The sequence below is a fragment of the Melospiza melodia genome, chromosome 8, assembly GCF_035770615.1.
Source record: "Melospiza melodia melodia isolate bMelMel2 chromosome 8, bMelMel2.pri, whole genome shotgun sequence".
NCBI lineage: Eukaryota > Metazoa > Chordata > Aves > Passeriformes > Passerellidae > Melospiza > Melospiza melodia.
This window is the reverse complement of record NC_086201.1, coordinates 38,818,345-38,831,259: the sequence shown is the minus strand read 5'-3', so window position 1 is coordinate 38,831,259 and position 12,915 is coordinate 38,818,345.

The window sequence follows — 12,915 nt, the reverse complement described above, 5'->3', positions numbered from 1 at the left end:
CGGTGAGTGAGGGCAGCGCGCTGACAGCGGGGACTGCCCGGGAGAGCTGCATTGCCCCGGCACGGAGCTGCAGTCCCTGTCCCGGCTGTGGCAGGCTTTGCTCCCTGTGGGGATGAGGGGTGGCCTGAGCAGGGCACAGCGAGCGATTTCAGGGACACTGGTCGGGGGGATTCGTGGCCAGCGTCCTCCGGCTGATCCCGTTGGCCCCTCCTCTCTTCTGGCCGATGCAAGAGCTGAGTGGGACACCCTTGAGTAGTGGTTTTGGTTCACCAATTGATCATTTCGTGGCCAATGTTCCAATTAGTGTGGTAAGTTCCGTGTTGGTTAATCACCAGTTCATCCAGTCGCATGTATTTAATAATTTTCTGTTTGAGATAGGATTAGGAGGAAGGCAAAGCAGGCTCCAAACTTTAAAAGGGTATGAAGAAAAAATTATTAACAGTAATTAAAAGAAGGAGTAATAAGAATCAGAACAAAATCTTCAGAACACCTCTCCTCCCCCTACAACTGTTTCTTTCCCACTGACAATGTAAAGAGACAAAACCAAAATTTTGAGTCACTTTACTACCTCTAGAATAGTCCTTCTCCTGCTCACTTAAGGAGAAAAGTCCCTCTTGTTAATGTTATGGAGATTTTCCACAAGAAAACAGTTCTCTCATGGCTCTCAATTTCCATGAAAGCAGCCACACTGCAGGGAAATCTGCAATTCTGAAATCGCTCCCATTTTCCACAAGCTTTTCCCACAGCTGTGTTTCTGTGCCATGTCAGCTTAGGGGGTACTGTTCTAAAGCTGAGATGTTCAAAGGCAAAGGTTCTCTTTATCTATCTCTAAAATCATCTTCCATTTCTAGCAAGAGAGATCTTCTGTTCCTGGGGGCACAGGATCTTCATTACTCTTCTCTCCGTCTCTGTTCAAACTTTTCATAGTATCACAGCTACTTTAACATCTGCTGACTTTAGCATGGAGGTTTTGCTCCATACCTTCCATTTGAACACTTTCATCTCCCCATACCTTCATGCGTTATAGGGAAAAAAGTGTCGTTCTCCATATGTTTACAAGAGGATTTCAGCCTAAACCTAAAGGCATCTCCTCATCCCTCCCATCTGGGACTTGACTTCTTCTTCACTGACCTCAGCCAGGCCTGGGCTGGGTCAGCTGTGTTACCTCTTTGTCGGCCAGAAGGGAAAAGAGAAAGTTCCCAAGTTTCTTTCGTTTGTAACGTGTGTTTTTCACAGAGGCTTTCATGTACAGCTTTCCAGATTATCAATTCCCAAAGCCAACCCTTGACTGGTTTCCGATCAGACACGGAGGAACCTGCCAGCAGCCTCTCCCAAAACATCATGTCCGTGATGCACAAACCAGCACACCTTGGCAGGAGCGTCTCCTAGGATTCCTGCAGATGTGGGTGCTGACTGTGGCTCTCTTCCTCTCTGTTCCAGCCATTTAAGTCCCAAGGAAAGACACTAGTCCATCCCACGGTAACCTGGATATTCACACCCAATGTGCCAGAAGAGCTGAAGAATTAGGTGCATCTTCAGGATCCAGTGAAGCAGTGTCCCAAGAACAGCCCCAGGAGACACTGAAGAGGACGCCATCTCCCACTGCCACTGGAGCTCCAGGCAGAGCTGATGCTGGGCACAGCTGAGCCTGTGAGAAGCTCGGTAGCTCCTGCCTTCACCCTGCCTGCAGATATCTCCCTCCCACCAGCCCTGAAACCCTGGTCATTCCCTTTCTCCCTCCCATATCAGCCCTTTGCTTCGCCTTTCATTAATAAACAGTTTGGCATCTTCACTTTGCCTGCATCATGTGTGTCAGGGACCAAAGTCATGTCTAAGGCCCTGCCATATTTGGTCTGCTATTGTACACATCAACAAGATAATGAATAAAACCAGGTTCAAAAATGCTCCCGGAAAGGCAAGATCCCAAATTTAGCAGCTTTTTCCACCTCCACCTTGCAGGAATTCATGGGTCTGCTGGATATGGGGTGTTCATTCCAAATTTTCTGCCCACTTGTCTAGGAACACTCTAGTGATAGTGCTGATGTGATGATTCAGTCTTGTGAGGTTTTTTGGGATATTTCTGGAGGATTTCAGGGGCCTGGGATAAGGAAGAAAGCAGGACACAATCCAGATCCGTAAAAATCCCATATAGAACTGGAAATGAGCAGAACTCAGTGGAAACAAGCACAAAGAAACTTGGAAAAAAAGAGTTTTTAAGAAGGAAAAATAGGAAAAAAGAAGGATAACATTCCAAATGAATCCACTTGTAAAGAATAACCTGGAGGCGCAGTAGGAGAAATTCCAACACAACTGACTACCATGGCCTGGCAGGGCCCAAATTTTTACTTTATTTAGGAACATTTTAGAGGTGTTTTTTAAATGTGACTGCATGTTTTTCAAGGAGAATCCTACTTTTCCTTTCTGAATGGGCTGGAAGTTGCCTCCTGTTTATGCTGTGCTGGTTTTGCCCATCTTCATTCCTGAATTAAAACGTAAAAAAACAGAAAAGACATTTTTAAAAAGAAGATATATTATTAATATTATATTAATATTAATAATGATCACATAAAAAGAACAAGTAATTTAAAAATGTCAAAAATAAATTGCCAAGATCCTGAATATTTCTTTGTAGATTTTTTGTGGAATAAAACTTTAGTGTTTTATTTTACTATTTAAAAGATGTTATTTGGCTATGTGTTATCCTGGAGATAAAAACTGCTTTGGTTTCTTGAGTTGTTTGGGTTTGTTCCCTTGAGTTGCTGGGAATTTTTCTGGTTGAAAATTTAAAGGTGTTGAAAATTTTTAAAAAAAGGGGAGAAAAGAAAAAAGGGGGAAAAATTGGGAAAAAAGTAAAAAACAAAGACAAAATCTCTTAAAAATATAAAAAGCAAGCAAAAAATGAACAGTTACGTTTTGTTTCCAATGTGCGCCTGAGTGCCTTGATTTTTCCATGTTTTTTGGTGTAGTCCTGAGTTGTAGAGTTCTCCAGGCAGGATGCTGAGCTTGGTGGAGATTGCGGTGCCGCCGGAGGCATTCCCGGTTTTCCTTGCTACCTGTAGTATCCGATGCCATCACACGTGTGTCCGTCTTGGAGCACCAAAGGTGCCATTTTATTAAATTCCCAATGCCCAGAAGGACATGATTCCATGGGAATTTGTGAGGAGAACTGTAGGATTCGATATTCCCCATGCCCGGAATGCTGTTATTCCATGGATTGCCAGTGTTGATGGGAAGGTGTGAGGGGAAGAAGATGATTCTAAACTCCCAACCCCTAGAATGCTGTTATTCCATGGCATTCCAATGTTGCCCACCAAATGCAACCCTGGACCATCAAATCCAAATTTTGACCAATAAATCCAATTGTTCACCACCAAACCCAACCTTGGACCTTCAAGTCCAAACTCTGTCAAATTCAAACTTTGACCACCAGGGATGGGATGGGATGGGATGGGATGGGATGGGATGGGATGGGATGGGATGGGATGGGATGGGATGGGATGGGATGGGATGGGATGGGATGGGATGGGATGGGATGGTGCTGCAGGGACAGCCTCTGTGGCCCAGCTCTGCAACTCACCCTCTGGCAGCAGCTGGATTGGCACAACCTCCTCAGTCTCCACTTCTGGGTCAGGGTCAGGTTCTTCTTCGTCCTCCCCCACCCAGGCCAGCTTGGGAACTCTTGGGGGTTTCTGCTCAATGATCTTGCCATCCCCGTTCGGTTCTGTCCATCGGAATGTCCCTAGTGGATGGGATGGGATGGGATGGGATGGGATGGGATGGGATGGGATGGGATGGGATGGGATGGGATGGGATGGGATGGGATGGGATGGGATGGGATGGGATGGGATGGGATGGGGCCAAGCTGGCTGCAGCCACAAGCCCTGTGGCCCAGCTCTACCACTCACCCTCCTGCAGCACCTGGATAGGCACAACCTCCTCAGTCTGCAGTTCCAGGTCAGTTTCAGGGTATTCGTGCTGTTTCTCCACCCAGGCAAACTTAGACAGTCTTGAGGGACTCTGCTCCATGTCATGGATTGAAATAATGCCAGATTACAAGACAAATGCCTCTGGAAGGCTACGGGTCATGAAGTCCTCCGGACTGCCCCCGAAGTCACATGTAGAAGCAACACCTTGGAACAGCTCCGAGTGGGACACGAAGGAGCGTGCTGTGCGGGGGCTCCTCACGGCACCGCTCTGTCCCGTCCTGTCCCGTCGCGTGCTCCGAGCACTGTGGCCTGCTCCTGTCACCGCCAGCTCCTTTGTCACCACGTGTCACAAAGGGCCCTTGGACACCCGTTCCATGTCACAGTGACCGTGCGGCACCGTGTCACCAAGGGCCCTTGCACACACTGCCGCCCTCGCTGGGGCCGCCCCCAGCCCAGCCAAAGCGGCCCAGGCTGGAAGGAATGCCTGGCCCCAGGTGTCCAAGGCAGCCCCACAGGATCTTTAGGAAGGGCTCAGAGCATCAGCAAACGCTGCCCTGCTCTGCGGGCTCAGGGCAGCAGAAGGAGCCCCCAGGGCTGCCGACGCAGCCGCGCTGGAAAGGGCACGGGCCCTTCCAGGGACGCTGGCACGGCCTCCTTGGGACACGTCCCGGCCCGTGGCCGTCCTAAACCCGCGGATGTGACTCGCACAAGGAACGTGTGGGCCCGGGCACCAATGCTGCTCTGAGCCCTGGGGCCCGGGCAGCGCTGCCATCAGCAGCTGGGGCAGAGTCCCTGCCCAAGCAGAGCTGCCACCCCCCGAGCCCTGGCAGCACTGGTGCCCATCTCCTGCCCCAGAGACCTGTGCCCCCGGGGGGCTTCTGTGCCACAGGGAGCCAAAGCCCACGTGCATTGGGGGCTGTGCTCCTTCCTGCAGGGGCTGATGGCCGGAGCACCTGGAGCAACTGCTGGCAGCACTTGGTCTCTGTCAGAGGGCAGAAGCTGTTAGTCAGTCCTGAAAGGATTTTCACATGGAAGGGATTGGCAGTAGCACCACAACACCATCAGCTGCTGAGTTTCCCTGGACGATTTGATTGCACAGAGGCACTGTCATGTTTCATGTGATCTTCTGTCAGTTCTTCTGGGAACAACACTAGCCCAGTCTGCGATGTTCAACGCTCCAGTTGCTGCCCTTCTATCTGTGTCGTAGCTGATGCAAGGCAATTATTTCCTCCAGACCCAAAGAGTTGTGCCTGAAAAGTCACAGGGCTACATCTCTTTTTGATTTTTTATTTAATGTTTTCCAGAGTCTGCTGACCGTTTTCGAGGATTTCTCCCTATCCCTAGGGCACCTTCTCCAGAAGTTCTGCTGTTTCATCCTTTTGCATTTAGTGAAAGTTACCTGCAGTGAGCAGTCCATCAAAGCCCCGGGAATACCTGAACTCCTGCGTGAAGCCGGGCAAAACATTTTTCCCCCCGATCTGAAGCCATTAAGTGCCAAACACTGTCCCCAGTGTCATACCCTGTCCCTTGGAAGTGTGCTGCTGCCATTTAAGTGGGGGTGCCAATGAAAACTACTTGTAACAGTTTTGTCATTTCTGCATTACCATTCAAATCCTTGACCAGATGAATCACATGTCAAGGTTTTGGAGGCTGCCAGCCCTGCCATTTCTGAGATTCTTAAATATCAAAGCTGTCATTTTTACATTGGATTTCGGAGTCTCTGAACAGTCACACAAGGGTTTAGTTTTAAACAATACCGAAAAATTCCCTGGTGTTCAGCTATAATTTTTCCATTGGAATATACTCCTTATGACTACTTTAGGCAAGAGCAGCAAACCCAAGAGTAAGCCAAAGAGGCAATTCCTGTGTTCTAATGTGCTGCACAGAGCTAACAGGGAATTCAAGAATGGATTTGTGACACTGTTGAGTATGGCACGGATAAACAAGTGACACACTCCATGCATTTTAAGATGGCATAAATGCTTCCTTTATTACAATCTCCCGATACTTATAACCAACATTGTTCACCCAGAAGCTGAGTGGCTCTTAACCTTTCACCCGTTGATTTATTAGGGACCACCCTTTGGTAAACCATCTGATGAGAAAACAACTGTTTCAAACTGCAGCTGCAAGATTGTTCTCATTCTTTCTCTCCGCCTTCTCAAAACTTGCTAGAACCATTTCTGGGAAAGTTTATCTGGCTTTTGCTCTGACCAGGCCTGCAGCCTCCATAGGATTCAGGAGTCTCAGGGTGCATAGGAAGCCCCAAAGACTTTGGGATGCTGAAATGGACCAGCCTGCTGCCTGTGCCTGGGCTGCACAGGGCTGAGCTCCATCTGGATGGTCTAACAAAGGCTGAATGGACATACCATGGCCCACTGGAGAATCCAGATCCTGTGAGCTGCATAATTCAGCTGTAACCAGTGGAACTTTCCATGTTAGCTTGAAATCCAGGGGAGGAAAAGGTAAACGTGGAAAAGTGTTCTTCCAGTTCTAGTGACAGCTGTGCCTGCACAGCACCTGTGCCCACGGCAGGGTGGTGGTGGGAACCGCAAAGTATCGTTGTGATACTTTGCAAGGCAAAGTGTTCTTGCATTCTGTGACTCCCCAAGTGGAGAGGAAAAGTGACCCATGGAAGTGCCAGGTTTTCCCCAGCACCTCTTTTGTTCCAGGCAAGTCCAGGATTTCGTTTCAGAGCTGATCCCTGTGTCTTTAAGGTGCCTGCACAGAGGAGAGGGAGGGCAGGTGCATGGCAGGGCTGGTGCCCCATCAGAGTGTCTCTCTGCCCATGGCACCAATGCCGCTGCCTTGGGACGCCGCCTGTGGGAGGCGAGTCTGCCCTCAAGCTCTGCCATGGAAGTCATTCAGGGGCACAGGCAGCAGCTGAAGCAGCCAAGCGTTGCTGTGAGGATGGCAAGTCAAGAGAGAGCCATTGTGGCCAACTCTGCTGAGCCTTTTGCCAAAGCAGGGGCCATTGTGCCCCCGGGCTCCCCCCATCTGGCATCCCGGCGGGTGCGGACACCTGGCAAGCAGGTGCCGCCGTTCGGGGTGCTGCTGTTGCTGAGCCCGCTCTGGTGCTGTTTCTGTGGGGCCCAGAGCCGCCGGGGCAGCAGCCACTGCGCAGCCCTGCTGGAGGAGATGGGGCCGCCCTCCCCATGGTGGCAGCAGCTCTGCGGGCCCAGAGCTCTGGGTCAGGGGGGCCTCGGTCACGGCACCGTGGCCTGGGCAGCCGCCAGGGCCCGGGATGGCCGCCAGCCCTGCCTCTGCCCCCGGCCCCTTATTGGCAGCACCCAGTGGCCGTGCCCTGGCAGCAGCCCCCTGCCGTCCCTGTGCCCAGCCAGCCCAGCCTGGGCACCTCAGGGGTGCCCCCACCCTCCTGCTGAGGCCCGGCCTCGAGGGCTCCTGCCGCAGGCCTGGGAGACGCTCTGGGGAAGCGCCAGAGCAGCCGGGTGCCAGGGACAAGGCGGCTACCTGGGGGCTGCTTGTGCCCTCTGACACCCAATTCCTCAGGCATTCCCAGCACCCTGGCTCCTCAGGGGCCTCCTGCCCCCTTGGAGCTTCCTGCCACCCACTCCCTCACACATGCCCCTTGTTCCTTCCCACTGCCTCATCCTGTCAGGCCTTCCGCAGCACCGCATCCCTTTGTGGCCCCATCCCCTCAGGGGCTGCCCCAGCCCGGCCAAGCTGCCTGGCAGCAGTGCCGCAGCCCCACAGCAGCTCCAGAGCAGCCCCATCCAGAGGCACCTGGGAGCCCTCAGCAATCCAGCCAGCAGCACATGGGCAGGAGGACACGGATGGCGCTTCCTGCCTGGCACAGAGCTTGTGGCCATCTCCTGGCTCCGCTCTCACAGGGATCCCCGCAGCTCCGGCCCCTGCCCAGCCGCTCTGTGGGCAGCCCAAAGGCTTCAGCAGAATCACCAAAGGCCAAGGGGCTTCTGGCCCTTTCCCCTGCAGCACTGCACGCCTGGGCAGTTGGCTGAGCACAAGCACCTTTTCCCCTCCTCCCCTATGCCCTGTGGACCCTAGGCAGCAAAGAAATCTCCTTAGAGTCTATATATTATAACACATTCTATATTTTACTTATTGATCTCTATTATAACACATCCTATATTTATCTATACTAAGGATAAAAAATGCAAGGGAAGGAAAGAAAAAATCTTAAAGAAAAGGAAAATCCCCGCTGGCGTAGGTTGCCCCAGCAAAGAGAGCCTCCCGGATCAGCTCTCCTCAGAACTCCAGCAGTGCAGCCAGCCGAGTCGCGACAGACGAGGCCGAGTGATCCATGCCCTGCGCAGCTGACGGTGCAGCCTCTGGAAGATGGAGTATCGCCCACTCGCTGTTGCTCGGAGGACATGCAGTGTTTGAAATGCCAGCTCTGACAGGGCACTGCTCATGTCGTCCGTCAGGGGCTCAAGAGCTGCAAGAGAGAGGAACAGAGGCAAAGTCAGGTGCCACATCGGAGGGGAGCCAAGGAGAGCACCCTGCAAGGGCCATCCCAGCCGGCTCTTGCCATGGCCAGGAGGGAGCAGGGAGCAAGGGGATCGGCCCGAAGCTGCTGGCCACCAATGGCCCACGTGGCCCTGAAATGTCAGTGTGCTGTGCCCACGGGAGCAGAGCCCTCCACAGCCGGGGCAGGGCTTCCAGCTCTCCCCCTGGCAGCCCCTGCTGTCAGCCCGCTGCCCTCACTCACCAGTGCAGATAAGCTGCAGCTCTTGCTGCTGCCCCCTCAGGTGCCGCCCTGCCATGCCTGTGAACACAGAGCCTGTCACGGACCCAGCGGCACAGCTCCCTGCCAGCGGCGCTGCCGGCGCTGTGGCCACACGGGCTGCTGGCCCGGCAGGGCTCAGCCCGGCCCTTGCCGCACGCTGCCGCCCCAGGGCACGGCTGCCAGAGGGCGGCAGCAGCAATGCCCAGGCCAGGCGGGGCTCCACGGCGCCGGGCCCGGCTGGCGCTGCCGGGGCAGCAGGCGGGGCTGGGGCAGAGCTGCGGCAATGGGGCGGGCCGGGGAGGGGAAGGGCAGCCCAGGCTCGTGGCTCACCCATGAACGTGACGGCCGCCTCTCGCAGGCGCTCCTGTGGGCTCCGCAGGTAGCGCAGGGCCCGGCGCAGGTGTTCGGCCGCACGGCTCCTGTCCTCTGCCAGCTGCAGAGAGCGGCAGGAGGGAAGGGTTGGCGCAGGCTCAGCCCCTGGGCCGGGTGCTGCCTGCGCCCAGCCCTGGCCTCCCCTGCCCTCACAGCCCTGAGGCGCGGCCAGCAGCCGCTGGCCAAGGGCTCCCGAGGGCAGGGGGCAGAGGGCCGGCTGCTGCCTGGGGAGCCGCAGTGCCGGCCCGCAGCCCCACCGGGCCGGGGCTCCGTGGGCACCGGGCTCGGGCCCACGGGAGCCTGGAGAAGAGCCCGCGGGGCCTCTGGCTGTAGCAGCGGGCAGGGGCACAGCTGCCCGGCCCGCACACTAAGCACCGCCCTCAGGGGCCTCCTCCAGCCTGAGGATTCTTGGCTCCTCTTACCACGCTCTCGCCGAACCTCCATGTCTGATCCACCTCTGGCATTTGTTCCAGATTCCTTCTCTTCAGGAATCTGGCTGCACAATGCAGCACTACACAGGAGGCCTGGAGAGCAGAGCACAGAGGCACAGATGGCCCCACAGTCCATGGAACAGGAGCATCCCAGTGCCACAGCCTGGAGGAGGCTGCGGCCTGCAAGGTGCCAGGGCAGGAGGCAGCCCAGCCCCTTCCCAGGGGTACAGCAGCCGGCCACAAATCCTCACCTGAGCAACAATCCGATTCTCATCATGGCAGTGGAAGTAGAGAGGGAGCAAGGTCTGGTTCACGTGAGACTTCAGGGCCTTTCTTCCATCATTGGTTAATGAGTCCAGCATCTCTTGAAAGACAGACATGGAGCTCAGCTGCACCTGGCTATCATCCTGTATGAAAGGAAGGGCAAAAGACCTCAGCATCAGCTGCTTCAGGCCCCCCAGGGCACAGGCCTGCATCTCCACAGGGCACCCAGTGTGCGGGCAGCAGCCAGTGGCCGTGGCTGTGGGCACAGAGCCTTACATGGTCAAAGAGTGGCAGGAGCGCCTCAGCCAGCTGCAGGGCGATGGGGGTGGGTATTGGGGCACCATTATCCAGGAGCAAGTATCTGAGTAGAAGAATGGTCATCCTGATCATGTGGCTATCATTTTCCTGCAGGAGCTCCACAAGACTTTCAGTCAGGCTCCGCATTTTTTCAGCCTGTGTGGAACACAAGGTTGTGAAAGGCCACCCTGCTGCCGCAGGGCCCAGAGGCCAAAGGCCTGTCCCGAAGCACTGGGGCAGCTGAAGCGGGAGGCAGGAGAGCTGGGAGCAGCTGGCCCAGCACCCGAAGCCCAGGCAAGGCCAAGCGACTGCGTTGCCCAGCCCAACGCTGCCTGCACGGCTTCAGCCACTGCCCCCTTCTCACCATCGAGGGATTCTTGCCCAGCACTGCGAGGCCTCTGAGCGCCAAGTGACGCCTCTCCATGTTCTCGCTCTGCAGGTTCTGTGCCATGAGCTCCAGAACACTGTCACTGCATTCGCTCAAGTCCAGGCACTCAAGGACCTGCAAGGCACAGGGCAGTGACAGGGAGCCGGCCGGCAGGAGCCCGGAGCCGCACAGGGCCGGGCCCAGGCAGCAGCACAGGGCACGGGCACCGTCCTGGCAGCTGTGGCTGCGAGAGGGCAGAGAGCTGGGAGGCAGCTCAGCCAGGCAGCGCTGGCCTCGAGGCTCATCTCCACAAGGAATGCCAGGGCAGAGAAATCCCAGTATGGCATCTCTTCTCTGAGCATGGCAAGCAGGTACAATGCAATCCCGGTACAAAAGTGCATGGCTGAATGGCAAATGATTCTGACAAGAGGAAAAAGGAAACAAGACCGTGAGCCAGTGGGGCAAACCTCTCCCAGGAGTGACTCACAGAGTTCTCGTCTTTCCCCACCACCTTTCCAGCAAGGTGACCTGGGCCATTTGGGACTTGGTTGCTCATGGGCACCCTTCTCTCCCAGCTTTTTCCAGTGTGCTTGGCCATCCCTCAGTGACAAGGCCCTCTGGCCCATGACCACGGGGACTGAACGAGACACCTGGGCAGAGAGCACAAATGTCAGAGGCAGTGGGGAGAAGGGGGTCTCACCTGGCCAGCAGAGCCACAGCATAGTGGTGGGTGTCAACAGAGAGCAGCGTGTCCCAGCCACATATGCGTTCCATTGCCACCAGCACATCCTCACAGCGGAGACGGCAGAGCAGGAACTTCAGGGTCTGCACTGCAAAGCTGTGAGCACAGCAAAGCCGGGGTCACACAGTGGCAGCACTGGCTCCTTGGCAGGCCCCGTGGCAGGGACAGGAGGAGTGGGGTGGAGCACCTGTTGGGGCTGGTGGCAAGGCCGTGCTCTTCCTGGCATGCCTCCCAGAATGTATCGACCTCCTCTGGCATATCCAGAGTGCTGAAGAACACTTGGAATAGCAGATGCACAAAGAGGCAGGGGAAATACACCTTCAATATCCGTGGCAGACAGGGCACCTGGAGGATCTTCCACATCACCACGGTTGCCTGCAAGGGACAAAGCCCCCCGAGACAGCGCTCAGTGCCGAGGTGTCCGTGTGGCAGGGCCCGAGCGTGGCAGGGAGAGGCCGGCAGAGCGGCAGGGGGGGCACGGGGCCTGGTGGGCCTGAAGCTGCCGCTGGGCACGGTTTCAGGGCAGCGCCTGAGGCAGGCAGATGCAGTGGGGGAAGGAGGATGGAGAGCTGCTGGAGGGGCGGCCTTGGGGCCAGCAAAGGCCAGTTGCAGAAACTCACAGCCAGGGCAAAGACACCGGTTTCATCCCCATCCGAGGTGCACGTGCTGTGCTCTGGCCAGCTCCCCAGCACATCCAGGAGGATCCGCTGTGCCAGCTTCGCAGTCCTGGCTGAGCCCATGATGGTCTTCCACATGGCCATGGCAGCTCTGTGGGGTCAGAGCTCTGTCTCAGGGCGGTCTGAGACACAGCCCCGGGGGGAGCTGAGCTGGCTGCCACTTCTGCCTCTGCCCACTGGCCCTGGCCAGCAGCAGCCAGGCAGCCCAGTCCTGTGGGGACAGAGGCCTGAGGGGCAGGGAGGGAGCACGGCAGCAGGCTCAGGGGCTGACGTGCCAGGGCTGGGAAAGGCAGCAGCCAGAGGGGCCTGGAAGTGTCTGTTGGTCAGACACCTGGGCCAGGCTGTACAGGGTGATGGGCTGGGGAGGCCTGAGCCCTGTGGGCAGGTGGGCCCCATACCTGTCACAGGACGGGGCCACACGCAGGAGCGTCATCACTGCGTCATCTGGCTGTGCTTCAGCGAGATGCAGCAGGGCCTCGTCCAGCCTGTGCTCATCACAATCATTGGCCATGATCCACTGGTGGATGAACCTCACCATGGCAGGCACCTGGAGAAGGCACAGGGAGACTTGGAAAGCTGCCAGAGGGAGCAATGTTCCCAGCTTCCCCACAGGAGTGCTTCCCTTGCCGGCCCACTGCCATGTGGCCCCAAAGGCTCACAGCAACCAGCAGGCGTGGCTTGGGAGGCCAAGCAATTCCTGGGAGGATCAAACCCTGGCCACAGGCTGCTTACTTGGTTTGGATAGTAAAAATCTTCCTCTACAAGCATAGACAGGAGGGCAGCGCTGCTCTTGCTTTGGAAGATAGGAGAGTAGGGTCTGAGCCCAGTGCCCATGGCCAGGGTCTCTTCCTCCTGCATTCTCTTGATGAATTTGCAGACAAACTGTAGGAGAAGGGCAGGAAGCCGGGGGTGTTGCATGGAGTGCTGCGCACACGGTGCTGGGCTGAGCAGGGACAGCAGGCCCAGCCCCGGTGGGGGTGGCTGCAGGTACCTGGGCTGTGCTGCGGAAGCGGCCACGGCTGGATTCCTGCCCTTGTGTGCGCTCCAGGGCTGCATCTGGCAAAGAGCGAGCGCAGCCAGAGCTGAGGGGCTGCAGGAGAGGCCGGAGAACACAGCCCAGCCCTGCGCTGC